Here is a 16,242-nt window from a genome sequence, read left to right as displayed (position 1 = left end):
CCCAATTCCTGTACTCAATACTCTGACCAATAAAAGAAAGCATACTAAACGCCTTCTTCACTATCCTATCTACCTGTGACTCCACTTTCAAGGAGCTATGAACCTGCACTCCAAGGTCTCTTTGTTCAGCAACACTCCCTAGGACCTTACCATTAAGTGTATAAGTCCTGCTAAGATTTGCTTTCCCAAAATGCAGCACCTCGCATTTATCTGAATTAAACTCCATCTGCCACTTCTCAGCCCATTGGCCCATTGCAGAACTTTACAAAAGAAACTCTTTTTGTGTGTTCTTTTTGGAGCATTTTCAAAAATGAATTGTCCATTAAGTGTAAACAATATTTTCTTTTAATTTTAGGGCATAACTAGAGTTTAGGCTGTTATTATAATGGATGACTGAGCAACCTCAAGGGGCATAATAGTCTACTTATGTTCCCATTTCTTATCTTGTTTTGTCATCATTGGTTGTTTTTCAACCCCAGGATGTTGTCTACTCAGGTTCTGAAGTTTTTGTTGTGGATCTTTATGTGACCGAACTAGCTGATGTATGATCCACAGATCTCTGAGCACATGAAGCAGGGTATCCAACAAGAGAGTGGGATCTGGAGTATAGGGTCTGCTTCCTTTTCTTTTCTCTCTTCCACAGCTCTGCCTCATTATTACTTACTTATAGACTTGTTGATTGAATAGAAAAACTTATGTAGTCATCAATTGAAAAAAGACTTAGACTCTATCAGATGGAAGTCTATTGATTCAATCTGACTGTGTTCCAGTGGCATTTTTTTCCAATAGTATTTTTGTGTTTTCACAGCAAAATTATTTTGTTGATTGACATTTTTGCAAAAAAGATTATTTCACAGAAGACAATAATTCTTGCGCTGTGATGTATTTCAATAGACTAAATAACCTGTGATTAGTTTGTACAGCAATTGTGGGTAGCTAGCTTAGCCATACTGTTGGGGGAGTTGACAGGTGGAGCACTAATGTGGTGCCCCAGGGAAGGAGGGTGTAAATCAAATTTAAATTACAGTATATGCTTGTATACAGGTCGAATTTTGAAGATGGTTCTTTTTAAGCTGACATTCTTTCCTAATCTCTGAAACTGTCAGCATTGTGTGTCCTTATCAGTTGGTTAAGGTATAATATTTTAAAGACTCCATTTCATCTAAGTAAAATTTACCTTGCTTTCAATAATTGGCCTCAATAGGCCTAAAGCTGGGTAGCTTACCTACACCTGTTTGTCTTTTCTATTATTGACAGTAGGTTAGGGGTGGGCAAGAAGATGGTGAGTTTACCACCTGATATTTTTGTGTTTGCTGCCACCAAAATTACACCCGAGTGGTGATGGGGGTAAAATACAGCCCAGTGGGTTGAACTGCTCAGCAAACTACCTTTCATGGCACTTTGTCTTGTATTATACAGAGCTTACATCTTTAAGAAGCTTGTTTTAATTATGTATCTTTATTTCACATGGTAGGTTCTGCCTTTATTCACACTCTACCAGTACTTTGTCAGTGTAATCTGTCGTGACGTATATAGGAGTGTTTGGGGACGAATACTGAAGGTAACAAAATTATTGGGTTTTGTGCTTTTTGGATGATTTTCTTCAAAATGTATCTTTTAATGCTTGGTCAATGAGTTGCTTATTTAGAGATTTTAAAATCAGAACCTGATAGGACTTTGAGGTCTTTGTATTTCTGTATCGCATCAGTGATGATTGATCCTTCATTTGAATCTGCAATCATTTTAAGATTGGAAAATATACATTAATTTCTCTTTCCCAAACATTGTGACTTAGAAATTGTTTAGATTTGGCTGTAAAATAAGTTACTGATATTTACTTTTTTTAAACAAATGTAAACAGGTCAGGGTTTTAGCAGATTTGGGCCTCTTTGCAGAAGCTTTTGATGAACACAGTTTCTTGCTTAATGGTAAAAAGCTTCCACATGCACTTCTAGAAGGTTTCAGATCTCGAGAGACCAAGGTACGTAACAGTTTTCATTTCAGTCTTTCATAACATGTTTAGATTACTTCTCATTACTAATGATGCATTAATAACATGTACATTCCAATCTCCCCTTCCTTCATGATGTAGCTGACACAGGAGTATGTTCTCCTATTAGGTAAAACATGATGCAAAACTAAATTAACCAAAAAGGGTAAATTCATGACAAACACTGAAAATATTTGTAAATTTGCTGAAAAATGGATCCCACTCACAAATATGTGTATTTCCTTCAAGACCTGAAAATGTGTTGCTAGAACAGCGCAGCAGGTCAGGCAGCATCCAGGGAACAGGAGAATCGACGTTTCGGGCATAAGCCCTTCTTTCAGGCTTATGCCCGAAATGTCGATTCTCCTGTTCCCTGGATGCTGCCTGACCTGCTGCGCTGTTCCAGCAACACATTTTCAGCTCTGATCTCCAGCATCTGCAGACCTCACTTTCTCCTCAAAGACTATTTCCTTCAAGAGCTGAGCAAACAGTGTGAGAGATAACCATTTTATGAGTTTGTTAACTGTTTAGAATGAGTGAAGTGGAGTTAATGGAGAGAAACCATTGTAGTTTTCTCATGCAAGGATTAATTCGAAAAGAGTTTCGTCCTGACCTAGTTGAACTCCGAGTAATTTTTTGAGGAGAGGTCAAATGACGTCTATGTCTCTGCAGAGTACCATCAGACGGGATTTGGGAGAATCATCGCACTACTCTGGTATCATCTATGTTATGGCTCCCTAGGTTGGATTTCTAAAACAAGTTGAGTCTGGATCACATCTGGGCAGTAGCACAAATTGGTTCCATTGGCCTCTGGCCTCTGCTGGTTTCCTACCATGGCTCTGACCCCAAACTAAGTTTAAAGCTTGCAGCTCAGGGTCAGCAAGTGATGGGCAGTCAACTGGGGCTATTCAGAATAAAATAAAGAGCTTTTTAGACCTGTTAAGGCTGATTACAGTCATCTTGTGACTAAATGTGAGCATTTTTGTGGTAGTGTCCCTAGATCTGGGCAGGGAGTCTGGTTTCAAGTCCCATCTGCTCCAGAGGTGTATCATAACACGTCTGAACTAAGAGATTAATGCTATTTATCAGGAGATGTCTTTTAGAGGCAGAATTTCTGAGAGACACAACACAACAGGCAATTTTCAAAAAGATGACTTAGTTGGGGACTGTGTGATGACTTCTTTACAAATAGCTTTCGGTTTAGTAATGCTTTTCATATTTACTTGTGTTGCTTATCTAATTGCTTAAAGATTTTACCTCCTAAAGGAACCTATACATTTAATTCCGTCTTTTAACAACACTCTCAAAGTCTTTGTCATTATTGTCACAAATAAGCTGTTTAAAATTTTATGTAAGTTTCATATGGTCTCGCTGCCTTGGTATCTGTTTACACTGTCCTATTCCTAAGTTTTCCCACTTTACTCAGCTAAGACAAATTCCTAAGCAAGGCAAATGTTACTTCTTGATCATGGTTATATTTTAACAAGTAGTGGTCTTATTGGTAACCCAGTAATCCTGCACAAGGTTTGTCATTCCTCAGGCTATTCCCATAAACATCCTCAGGTGAAATCTGAGCCTCTATCTGCAATGTTTCCATTCTTCTTAAACATCCTAACTGCACTGCAAGACTAGGGAGTGTCTAAGTAATGCAGAAGAGGGAAGAAGTAGACGACAGTCAGTTGTGGACAAACTTTAAGTGAAATCTCCCACCTTAGTTGCTGGAGCATAGAAAATAGAACAATACAGCGCAGAACAGGCCCTTCGGCCCTCAATGTTGCGCCAACCTGTGAACTATTCTCAGCTCGTCCCCCTACACTATCCCAAAATCATCCATGTGTTTATCTAAGGATTGTTTAAATCTCCCTAATGTGACTGAGTTGACTACATTAGCAGTTCAGGCATTCCACGCCCTTACCACTCTCTGCATAAAGAACCCGCCTCTGACATCTGTCTTAAATCTATCACCCCTCAATTTGTAGTTATGCCTCCTCATACACGCTGACATCATCATCCTAGGAAAAAGACTTTCACTGTCTACCCTACCTAATCCCCTGATCATCTTGTATGTCTCTATCAAATCCCCTCTAAGCCGCCTTCTTGCCAATGAGAACAGGTTCAAGTCTCTCAGCCTTTCCTCATAAGACCTTCCCTCCAGACCAGGCAACATCCTGGTAGATTTCCTCTGCACCTTTTCCAATGCTTCCACATCCTTCCTAAAATATGGGGACCAGAACTGTACACAATATTCCAAGTGTGGCCACACCAGCGTTTTGTATAGTTGCAGCAGGATATCGCGGCTCCAGAACCCGATCCCTCTACGAATGAAACCTAACACACCAAATGCCTTCTTAACAGCAGTATCCACCTGGGTGGCAACTTTCAGGGATCTATGTACATGGACTCCAAGATCTCTCTGCACATCCACACTACCAAGAATCTATCCATCGACCCAGTACTCTGCCTTCCTGTTGTGCTTCCCAAAGTGGATCACCTCACATTTAGCTGCATTGAACTCCATTTGCCACCTCTCAGCCCAATTCTGCAGTTTATCCAAGTCACCCTGCAACCCGTAACATTCTTCCACGTCTGCAAGTTTACTAATCCATCCACTTATGCCAGTGTCTAAGTCATTTATAAAAATGACAAACAGCAGTGGTCCCAAAACAGATCCTTGTGGCACACCACTAGTAACCGGACTCCAGGCTGAATATTTTCCATCAACCACCACTTGCTGTCTTCTTTCAGAAAGCCAGTTTCTAATACAAACTGCTAAATTACCCTCAATCCCATGCCTCTGCATTTTCTCCAAAAGCCTACCATGTGGAACCTTATCAAAGGCTTTACTGAAGTCCATGTATACCACGTCAACTGCCCAACCCTCATCTACATGCTTGGTCACCTTCTCAAAAAACTCAATGAGGTTTGTGAGACATGACCTGCCCTTGTTGAAACCATGTTGACTATCTGAAATCAAATTGTTGCTTGCGAGATGATTATAAATCTTATCTCTTATAATCCTTTGCAAAACCTTTCCAACAATAGAAGTAAGGCTCACTGGTCTATAATTACCTGGGTCATCTCTACTGCCCTTCTTGAACAAGGGCACAACATTTGCAATCCTCCAGTCCTCTGGTACCAAACCTGTAACATTTTTAAGTTTGGAAACCTGACTTGTTTTTTGGTTGCACTATACTTGAACATTCTACTTCTGGATTTTTTGACCACTAAAATTGCAAACATTGCCAAAGGGAAAATTTTGATGAAAAGTGTTTAAGAAGAACTCACCAATAATGTGATTGTTGGGCCTCAACCCTAGCATGCTACTCTTCTCACTTGGCACCTTATTAACCTGACACTACTTCTTAGATTGCTGTTAAGTCTTTAATCTTTTAGATGACACTAGAAGAGATTGAAGTGTTTAGCCGAGAGCTCAATTTCTGCCTCACCACCAAAATGGGCCCATTGGTCTTGTGGCAGACACGGAGGAATTCATCGGACAATTGAGACTCCGTGAATTCTTCCAAGATGTCAGCAGCAAACCCAACGAGACAACCAATGAAACGGAACAGGCAGAGGAGATCTGTAGTGGAGCGACCAAAGAAGGAGTCAATTTGGCCCCCTCCTGATGGCTGCTGCCCTTGGCTTGACATGTGTGCTCAAACCGTCAGGAAATGTGTAAATGCCAGATTCATCAGCTGCACTCACAAGGTAGAGCAAAACATCACTCTGTCACAATGCAATGCCATCCATGTTCACAAATTCAATCGCAACATTGTCATAAAACGAGCAGATAAAGGAGGAGCCATTGTTGTTCAGAATAGAACGGACTATTGCAAAGAAGTGTACTGACAACTGAACAACCAGGAACACTACAGGCACCTACTGACTGATCTGACCAAAGAACACACCCATGAACTAAAGAGATTGATCAAAACTTTTGATCCAGTCCTTCAGAGTTCCCTATGGACTCTCATCCCAATTACTTTTCGTGTAGGGGACTTCAACTGCCTTCTGAAGATACACAAAGCCAACACACCTGGACATCCCATCATGTTAGGCAACAGAACCCAGTGTGAGAACCTCTCTGGCTATGTTGAGGGCATCTTGAAACCCATTGTACAGGGGATATCCAACTCTTGTCACGATACTACAGATTTCTTGCAGAAACTTAGCATCCAGTCGAACCAGGAACATTCCTCATCACAGTGAATGTTTCAGCACTCTACACCAGCATCCCCCACAATGACGGCATCGCGGCAACAGCCTCAGTACTCAACACCAACAACTGCCAATCCCCGAGCACCATTCTACAACTCATCCGCTTCATCTTCAACCGCAACATCTTCACCTTTGACAACCGGTTCTTCATCCAGACACATGGAACAGCCATGGAGACCAAATTTACACTCCAGTATGCCAACATTTTCATGCACAAGTTCGAACAAGACCTCTTTGCTGTACAGGACCTCCAACCAGCACTATACGCCAGATATAGTGATGACATTTTCTTCCACTGGACCATGGTGAGGAGTCACTGAAACAACTACACAGTGATATCAACAAGTTTCATTCACCATCAGACTTACCATGGGCTACTCTTTAGTAACTGTCTCATTCTTCACAATGCTGCACTTCTGTATATTAAAACAGCCATCCCCTAGGGACAATTTTACGCATACACAGGATCTACTGAGATGAGGAGGAATGTGATGGACACCTAAAGGTGCTGTAGGATGTCCTCATAAAAACATGATACAATGCTCAACTCATCGATCGCCAGTTCTGATTTGCCACAGTGAGAAACTGTAATGACCTCCTCAGGAGACAGACACAGGATGCGACCGATAGGGTACCCTTCGTTGTTCAGTACTTCCTGGGAGCAGAGAAACATTGCCATGTTCTTCGCAGCCTACTACACATTATCGATGAGGATAAGCACCTTGCCAAGACCTTCCCTACCCACCCCACTTCTCGACTTTAAACAACCATCAAACTTAAACAGACCATTGTTTGCAGCAAACTGCCCAGCCTTCAGGACAACATCAACCAAAACACTGTACAACCCTGTTATGGCAACCAGTGCGATGTGTCAGAGAGTGAACGTGGATACTGCCATTACATGTAGGGACACTACCCACCATGTATGCGGCAGGTACTCATATTATTCTGCCAACGTTGTCTAGCTGGTATGCTGCAGGCAAGTATGCCCCAAGCATGATACATTAGCGAGGCCAAGCAGACGCTACAACAATGGATGAAGGAACACCGCATAACAATCGCCAGACAGGGATGTTCCCTCCCAGTCAGGAACTACTTCAGCGGTCAGGGACATTCAGCCTCGGATCTTCCGGTCACCATACTCCAAGGCGGACTTCAGGATACGCAACAAAGCAAAGTTACTGAGCAGAGGCTGATAGCCAAGTTCGGTACCCATGAGGATGGCCTCAACCAGGACCTTGGGTTCATGTCACATTACAGGTGAACCCACTGCACTACACGTGTGTAGTGCATACACAAGCACATATACACACACACACCCTTATGTACTCACAGACTCACGCAGATCCTCTCTCATACACCTGCTGTCTCTCAGTCAGACACACACACATTCCCTCACTCTCCCTCAACTACATGTGCGTGCACATACAGGAAGGTTTATGGGTGAATTTGCATTTGCAGAATTGTATTTGCCGATACATTGTATTCTGTTCAAAACGCATACAGGCTGGAGCCGGCAGTCAATATTTTTTATCATCCATGTGACGTTTTATAAGATTCTACTTTGGAAATAAAACAATTCTGACTCAAGATTGGAGTACATACAGATTCTAACCTTTAATGCATTGTCTGAGCTGAGATGTCACTTTTTTTTATGAAACCTTAAGTTATCTTAGGAATGTGACTTGAAAGAATTTGCATATTAATGAATCGGAACCTGCAACTCATTCTAAAAGGTGAAAGACTTAACAGCAATCTAGTTTCGTTCAATATATTGCATCAGTGTATGACATTATGATCTTTTGCTGTAAATTCTGTGTCCTGTGATCTTCCTCCACAAGCTAACTGACGAAGAAGCAGTGCTCTGAAAGCTTGTACTTCCAAATAAACCTGGTGCTGTGTGATTTTTAACTTTGTCCACCCCAGTGCAACACTGGTACCTCCACCTCATTAAAATGCACATTCCTATTCTCCCTCCAGCTGGATCGACACTAGATGCCGAAGATTCCCAAAATGAAAGTCTAAGGAGGTACCTTGTGACTCTAGCCCATTACTTGCTCTTCCAGACATCGATCTTAGACACTTTGCACCAAGAGAGTCACAGAGATCTACAGCACAGAAAAAAGGCTCTTCAACCCAACACATTCATGTCAGTCAAAAACAACCGCTGAACTATTCTAATCCCATTTTCCAGCACTTGATCCATAGCCTTGTAAGCCTTGGCATCACATGTGCACATCTAAATGCTTCTTAAACATTATAAAAGTTTCTGCCTCTACCACCTTTAAAGGCACTGAGTTCAAGATGAACACCACCTCACCCCATAGACTTATATGTGTGTGTGCGTGCGTGTGAGGGAGAGTGAGAGAGTGTGTGTGTTTGATATATGAGATGTGAGTTTTTTCTCACATCTCATATAAACCATCTGCTGCTTACCTTAAATCTATGCTCCCTGGTCATTGATCCCCCCATCAATGGGACAAGTTTTACCTTGTCTACTCTATCTATACCTCATATAGTATTATAAGTCTCAATCATGTTCCCTCTCGATCTCCTCTGCTCCAAGGAAAACAACCCCACTCTGTCCAATCTCTCTTCATTACCGAAACTGTCCAGGAAATATCCTGGGAAATGTCCTCTGCACCCTCTCCAATGCTATCACATCCGTCCTACCACCCCCGTCCCATTTATCTCTCCACCCCCGAGGCTCCCAGCCTCATTCCTGATGAAGGGCTTTTGCCTGAAATGTCAATTCTCCTGTTCCTTGGATGCGGCCTGACCTGCTGTGCTTTTCCAACTCGACTCTAATCTCCAGCATCTGCAGTCCTCACTTTCTCTACAGTGGAGCCCATTTGTGGTTTGTGGTTTGGTCTGGCAACGCGGGTGTCATTTGTGTCTAAAGGCCGAACAGGCTGAGTATGCCCTGCCTAGAGGCAGAATTGGATTACCGCTGGAACAACCTTAGGGGCGTAGTCCTGAGTTAATGAAGTATGTTGAAGGATGATTGCACAAAAAAACTTGCGAGGCCTTGCAGACAGAAACCCTCCATGAAACTTGACGTGATGGCGCTTACCTGATCTATGATAAAATTCAGCTCATAAGTTTTAGTTTAAAGACAGACTGGAGAAACAGAAGTTTTCAACAGAGCAGAGAAAGTTAAGCAGAGATTCCACAAGTGTGTTAAAATGCTAAAACGATTTTGTTAAGTACCAGGAATTTCCTTGGAATTCCTCAGGTTGATCACATTACTTTGGCAAAGGATTGATATTTACTTTAAAATTTGTTCTTGGGAAAGGGATATTGTCAGCAGGTGTCTTAAGTTGACATTGTTTAAATAAAATGGGTCAAAAACCTATGGGTGAGCACTGGTTTGGACTGTGAGGCTGCTGTCCTTGACTTTGCTGCTTGTTCCAATTTACAAGGCCCTGGTTTATTCATTTATGACTGCAGCTTTGAGATTTGCCCTTGTCATGAAATCTGGAACCAAGTAGTCTTTACAGAACCCAAACTAAGTATTTGGCTCAAAGTTATTGTGTAGAATTTACTGTCAGTAATATTCCATAGTGATTCTTACGTTTGAGTCCTTCTAGGATAGGACACGATCGAGAGTTTTATACTTAAGGACATCACCTTTGTTTGTTTCTGTTTGTGGAGTACAGTTTTGTTGATGTTCTGTCAACAAGGCACCATTATATTTCTTCATGATGACCAGCTGTTTACATATCCCATTCCCACAACTTACTTGCCTTAGAACAGTTGCACTAGAATACACTATCTATATGATCTCCAACTCTTTAAAAGGATATATTACTTTTCCTATCAACTTGTGTTCTTAAACCTTCAATCTCATTTTCTCCCTCAGCCTCCTTTTCTACCAGTTAAGATGTTACTCTATCCTCACTTCCTATTGCTGCTCTCATTTATTTGCTTTCTCTGAGTCTTTCATTGTCCCTGCTTCTTTCTTTCTCTATCCACATTCAACAAATTTTCTGTCTATATTGGTCTTCAGCCTAAGAGCTGTGACAAGATATCTCTCCTGCCATTTGGTCTATTGTGTCCATGCCAAGTAACAGAGATCTGATTACACTAATCCCATTTTCCAGTTTTTGACCAATAACACAGGAGACTGTGGCAATGCAAATGAGCACCTGAATACTGTCTAAATGTTACAAGAGTTTGTGACTCGAACATCTTGTCAGACAGAATTCCAGGCTCCTCCAGGATGTATTCATCTGGGCCATAGCAGTGGTTAAACCATCCAAACGGACCAATCTGAGGTGTGAACTGGAGGAAATCAGAACTACATTTAGGATATCAAACCTAATATCGCTGAGCTTATGCTGTGATTCCTTATACAATGGTGGACTCTGTTCAATCACTCATCACAAAGCTTTGATTCATGCACAATTCATGTAAAAAGAACTACAAGAGTTATCATAAATAAAATAACTAAAATAAATAGAATCCATACAGTGTGGAAACGTGGCATTTGGCCCAACAGGTCCACATTAACCCGTCCCCCTATCCCTGTAATCCTGCACTTCCCATGGCAAATCAACCTAGCCTGTACATGCCTGAGCACAATGGGCAGTTAAGCATGTCAATCCACCTAACTTGCACATCTTTGGACTGTGGGAGGAAACCATGCACCTGGTGGAAACCCACACAGACGCAGGAAGAACATGCAAACTCCACACAGATAGTGTAGAATCGAACCCAGGTCCTTGGTGCTGTGAGGCAGCAGAGCTAACCACTGAGCCCAGTTGACAACTGAAAATGATCTTTTGGACTGTGAGCAGCAACTTGCTTTTTTGTAAACTGTTATTTGCTTTTGAGAACAGGTCTGAAAATTAATTGCACGTTGTTTTTATTACAAAGTACTCTATAGATTCCTTAACTCTGGAGAGGCCTTATGCTTGAGCAGATAGCAAATGCTGAATGGGACATGGTGTGGGGCTGGTCAGTATGGCAAGGAGAGACCAGAATTTGAACATAGAACAGTACAGCACATTACAGGCCCTTCAGCCCTCGATGTTGTGCCGATTTTTTATCCTACTCTAAGATCAAACTAACCCTACATTTTTCTATCATCCATGTGCCTATCCAAGAGTCGCTTAAATGTCCCTAATGTATCTGAGTCTGCAACCACTGCTGGCAGTGCATTCCATGCATCCACTATTCTTTGTAAAAAACCTCCCCCGGCCATCTCCCAAACCTTCCTCCAATCCCCTTAAAATTATGCCCCCTCATGATAATCACTTCTGCCCTGGGAAAAAGTCTCTGGCAATCCACTCTATTTAAGCCTCTCATCATCTCGTCCACCTCTATCAAGCCATCTCTCATCCTTCTTTGCTCCAATGGGAAAAGCCCTAGCTTCCTCAACCTCTCCCTCAACCATGTCTTCCTGGTAAATCTCCTCTGCACCCTCTCGAAAGCTTCCACATCCTTCCTAAAATTATGCTACCAGAACTGAACACTGTATTCTAAGTGTGGTCTAACCAGGGCTTTATAGAGCTGTAGCATAACCTCGCGGCTCTTAAACTCAATCCCCCTGCTAATGAAAGCCAACACACCATACACCTTCTTAATAACCCTATCTACTTGGGTGGCATCTTTGAGGGATCTATGGATGTGGACCCCAAGATCTCTCTGTTCCTCCACACTGTCAAGAATCTTGACTTTAATCCTGTAATCTGCATTCAAATCCGATCTTCCAAAATGAATCCCTTCACATTTTTCCAGGTTGATCTCAATCTGCCATATCTCAGCCTAGCTCTGCATCCTGTCAATGTCCCGTTGCAACCTACAACAACCCTCCACACTATCCATAACTCCACCAATATTCATGTCATTGGCAAACTTACTAACCCACCCTCATTCAAGTCATTTATAAAAATTACAGAGAGCAGAGTTCCCAGAACAGATCCCTGTGGAATACCACTGGTCACCAAGCTCCAGATTGAACTTTTTTTTTGTACTGTTTGAGCCAGGAAGATTGTACCCGCAGAAGCTACCGGACAAAGGTTTGATTGCTCCTTGGTTGTCCTGTCAAGTTCAGAGAATAGAATCTCAGTTATAAGAATTAAATGAACATTCCTCAGAACCCCCTGGAAGATATGTGCATGCATTGATTTCATGAGAAACCAAGGAAGATATAATCCTTTGTGCCAGTGAGGTTACAGATCATGGTCTCTGCTTGTGAACTGGCCATTTATGTTTTTCTTTATTCCTTATCCCTGAACTGTGTCTGCCTGTTTGTCTGTCTTGTGTGAGTATGGGTGCTAGAGTTCGAGGATTGGGTTGAAATCTTAGACCTTTATTAGATTACCTTGTTGTTTAACTTCACTCTGCTAAATATGCTGTATTATTTATAGGTTTTTTGTTTGAGCTATAAACCTGATATCTAGTATCAGTTATTCAAAGTCTGGTGCTAGTTATTGAAAATGTCGGGGTAGGAACCATGGGAGTCATTTTGAGGGTCATTGAAAATTTTTATTTTATTGTGTGGTAAATACTGTGTGGTAAACATGAAGACTGGTTTGATTTGGCTAACTATCTCTGTGTTATCACACTCTTTCACCAAAATATTTAATAAACAGATCACTAAGTGATCAGTAAGATTGAAGAAAACCATCAGTGAAATAAGGTCTAGTTTCCACTGGGAAAGTTATGGGGTTTATGATGGAGGAAAACTTTGTCAATGCACCACTTGTAATGAGAGATGATGAACTTAATTTAACTGGTGAAGATCTCCTCAAGATTTTCGGATGTGCTAATATTTCAGTGGCCTGTTCCTAGACCATCCCCATTGCTGGTTTATAAGGATAGGAGAACAAACTGAGCATTATTAGTCTGTTTGAGTGTCAGCTTGACTCAGTTGGGAGGGTTTTATTTCTGTCTCTAAATGTTATGGGAATCTCCTACCAGAAACTAAGCCAACAATCTAGAATTCCACGCAGTATTAAAGGTGCATTTTCAGAACTTTTTCAAATTGTGATAATAATCAAAGTCCATCTCCCCAGTTTACATAAAAATCCCATAAGACGATTTGGAGATTGCTTATGTAGCTCTGGCAGATATAACACTGTCGAGATTTCTATTCATGGAAATTTTCTGTGCTAAATCCAACTGTGCCATTTGCCCATATTACAACAATAACTGCATGTTAACAATTAATCAACTTGATAAATATAATTTCTCCTCTATTGTGAATCCCTTGGTCTCCAGGAAGACTCTTTCTCATGGATGTTAAGGTAAAGTGAGATGTCAGTGAGGGCTGTGGGTTCACAGATGATTAATGAACTTAGTTTTACAAGCTCTCCTGCATTCAAGATGGAGAAGAGCCAGTGTTAGACTGGAGTGGACAAAGTTAAAAATCACACAACACCAGGTTATAGTTCAAGAGGTTTATTTGGAAGCACTAGCTTTCTGAGCACTGCTCCTTCTTCAGGTGGTTGTGGAGTAGGACCATAAAATATAGAATTTATAGCAAAAGATTACAGTGTAATGCAAGTAAAATGAAATATTTAACAAACTTCATTTGTTATTAAGTCTTTCATCTTTTAGAGTTGATGGGATATAAGCCTTTGAGAGGGTCCACACACACTGTCTCACATTCACACATTCACACCTTCTCTCTCCTCTCTCTCTTGCTCTGTCTCTCGCTCTCTCTCTCTCATGCATTGCCAATATTATTCTCGGATCTTAACACCGCATCCATAAGTTGTCTTACCTCCAGCACTTCAGAGAAGCCTAAGTGTTTCATTCAATAACAGTATATTTTTTGATTTGATTTTTACTGTCACATGTGTCTAGGTACAGTGAAAAATTTTGTTTTGCATGCAGTACAGGCAGATCATGCATAAGGGTAATAGACGAGAGAAAGGAATATAATGTTATGACTGCACAGAGGTGCACAAAGAGTGAGGTCAACATTTAATTTGAAATTTGAAAGTTTCATTCAGAAGTCTAAGAACAGTGTGGAAGAAACTGTTTTGTGTTTAAGCTTTTGTACCTTTTGCTCTGCCGAAGAGATTGGAAGAGCTTATAAGTGGGGTGGGAGGGGTCTTTGAATATGTTTGTGCCTTTTCGAGCCAGCAAAAAGTATAGACAGAGTCATGGATGGGAGGTTAGCCTGCGTGATGGACTGGGCTGTGTTCATAACTCTGTAGTTTTTTACAGTCTTGGGCAGAGCGGTTGCCATACCAACCAATGATGCATCTGGATAGAATTTTTTTTATGCTGCATCTCTAAAAACGGTTAAGAGTCTGTATTTTCTTAGCTTCTTGAGGAAGAGGAGGCATTGTTGTGCTTTCTTGACAGTCGCATCAACATGGGTGGATCAGGACAGATTGTTGGTGATCACCATTCAAAGGAATTTGACCTTTCAACCACCTTCACCTCAGCTCCATTGATGTAGATAGGGGCGTGCCCTCCACCTTGCTTCCTGAAGTCAATGATCAGCTCTTTTGTTTTGCTGACATTGAATGAGAGATTGTTATCTTTATACCATGTTATCAAGTATTCTATCGCTTTCCTGTATTCCATCTCATCATTGTTTGAGATCCGGTTTACAGAAGTATTGTCATCAGTGAACTTGAGTTAGAATGGAATTTGGTCACACATTCATGAGTGTGCAGGGAGGTGTGGAAGGAGCTGAGTATGCAGCTTTATGGGGTGCTGGTGTTGAGGATTATCTTGGAGGAGGTGTTGTTGCCTATCCTCACTATGGTCTGTGGGTCAGGAAGTCGAAGATCCAGTTGCAGAAAGCGGAGCAAAGACCAAGTCCCAGAGTTTGGAGATTAGCTTGGGTGAAATTATAATGTTGAAGGCAGAGCAGTACTCAATAAGTAGGAGCCTGACTTGGATATCCTCATTATCCCTTGTTCCAGGGATGTATGTTGGGCCTGGGGAATGGCATTTGCTGTTGTGACAGTAGCTGATTTGCAAGGAATCAAGGGAGGCTGTGAGACTAGAGCTGATATGAGCCATGACTAACCTCTCGAAGTACTTCATAATTATGGAGGTCAGGGCTTCTGTGCAGTAGTCATTGGGCATGCTGCATGCATTTTCTTTGGTGGTCTTCTTGAAGCAGGTGGGGACTTTTAGGTCATAATAAGAAAAGGTTAAATATGTCAGCAAATACTCCTGCCAGCTGGTGTGCACAGGATCTGAGTGCACCATTGGGGACTCCATCTGGACTTGTCAGTTTCCATGGGTTCACTCTCAAAAACACCGATCTGATGTCTGCAGTTGTGACTGAGGGAACTGGTGCATCCAAGGCTGTCTGGGCAGGTTACCACATTTCACTGACTTTCTGTTTGAAGTGAGCATAAAATGCATTGAGAACATCGGGGGAGGGCTGTATTTTTGTTTGCTATTCTGCTCTGCTTCACTTTGTAGCCCGCTAACGTCATGTCGGCCTTGCCAAAAATGGTGGGTGTCTGTTTGGTTAGTTTGGAAATCTAGCTTAGTCCGGTTTTGTCTCTTGGTGTCTCTGGTGGACTTATAGAGGTCATATCTGGGTATCCTGTAAAAGTCAGGGTTGTCTGACTTGAACACCACACAGCTGGGCTTTCTATTCATTCATGTTTTCCGGTTAGAGAACATTCGGATTGACTTCTTTGGCACTCAGTCTTCTATATACTTGTTAATGAAGTCTGTAACAATACTCATGTATGTTGACCACTGAATTCTTGAATATGGACCAGTCCACAGATTATAAGCAATCCTGTGAGAGTTCTTCCACTGCCTCAGAGCTTCTACGTTGTGTACTGGGTCCTTCCATTTCAATTTCTGCTTATAAACTGGGAGGTGGAACACATTGTTGTGATCTGATTTTTCACAGTGGAGATGGGGTATGGAGTGGAAGTCATCTTTGATGGTTGTGTAGCAATGGTCACGGATGTTTGGCCCTCTGGTGGGATGGGGATTTACTATAGTATAGTTTAGCATCAGATCTCAATTCTCAAGAACCCAAATTTATTTGCCATGAGCTGAGCTAATCCACTGGATTTGGTGGGGTACCTCCACCA

General features: G+C 41.7%; 1 protein-coding gene and 1 long non-coding RNA gene across 2 annotated transcripts in view; both read left to right on the top strand.

The window, feature by feature from the left end:
* LOC122561537 overlaps positions 1–1,920 on the top strand; it is a 12,664-nt gene extending 10,744 nt beyond the window's left edge. The window contains exons 4-5 of the long non-coding RNA XR_006315035.1: positions 1,475–1,561; positions 1,862–1,920. This is a non-coding gene — a long non-coding RNA (uncharacterized LOC122561537). The remainder of the gene's footprint in view (positions 1–1,474; positions 1,562–1,861) is intronic.
* A 3-nt stretch (positions 1,921–1,923) lies between these two features.
* The window catches only part of LOC122561536 (cilia- and flagella-associated protein 54-like), a 201,748-nt gene continuing 187,429 nt past the window's right edge, over positions 1,924–16,242 (top strand). Inside the window, exon 1 of the mRNA XM_043713281.1 lies at positions 1,924–1,981. The gene's annotated coding sequence lies outside the window, so the exon portion shown is untranslated. The remainder of the gene's footprint in view (positions 1,982–16,242) is intronic.

The sequence above is a fragment of the Chiloscyllium plagiosum genome, chromosome 23 (genome assembly GCF_004010195.1).
Source record: "Chiloscyllium plagiosum isolate BGI_BamShark_2017 chromosome 23, ASM401019v2, whole genome shotgun sequence".
In the NCBI taxonomy this organism is placed as follows: domain Eukaryota; kingdom Metazoa; phylum Chordata; class Chondrichthyes; order Orectolobiformes; family Hemiscylliidae; genus Chiloscyllium; species Chiloscyllium plagiosum.
The sequence above is the reverse complement of the archived record's forward strand: the minus strand, read 5'-3'. Positions and strand labels throughout refer to the sequence as shown.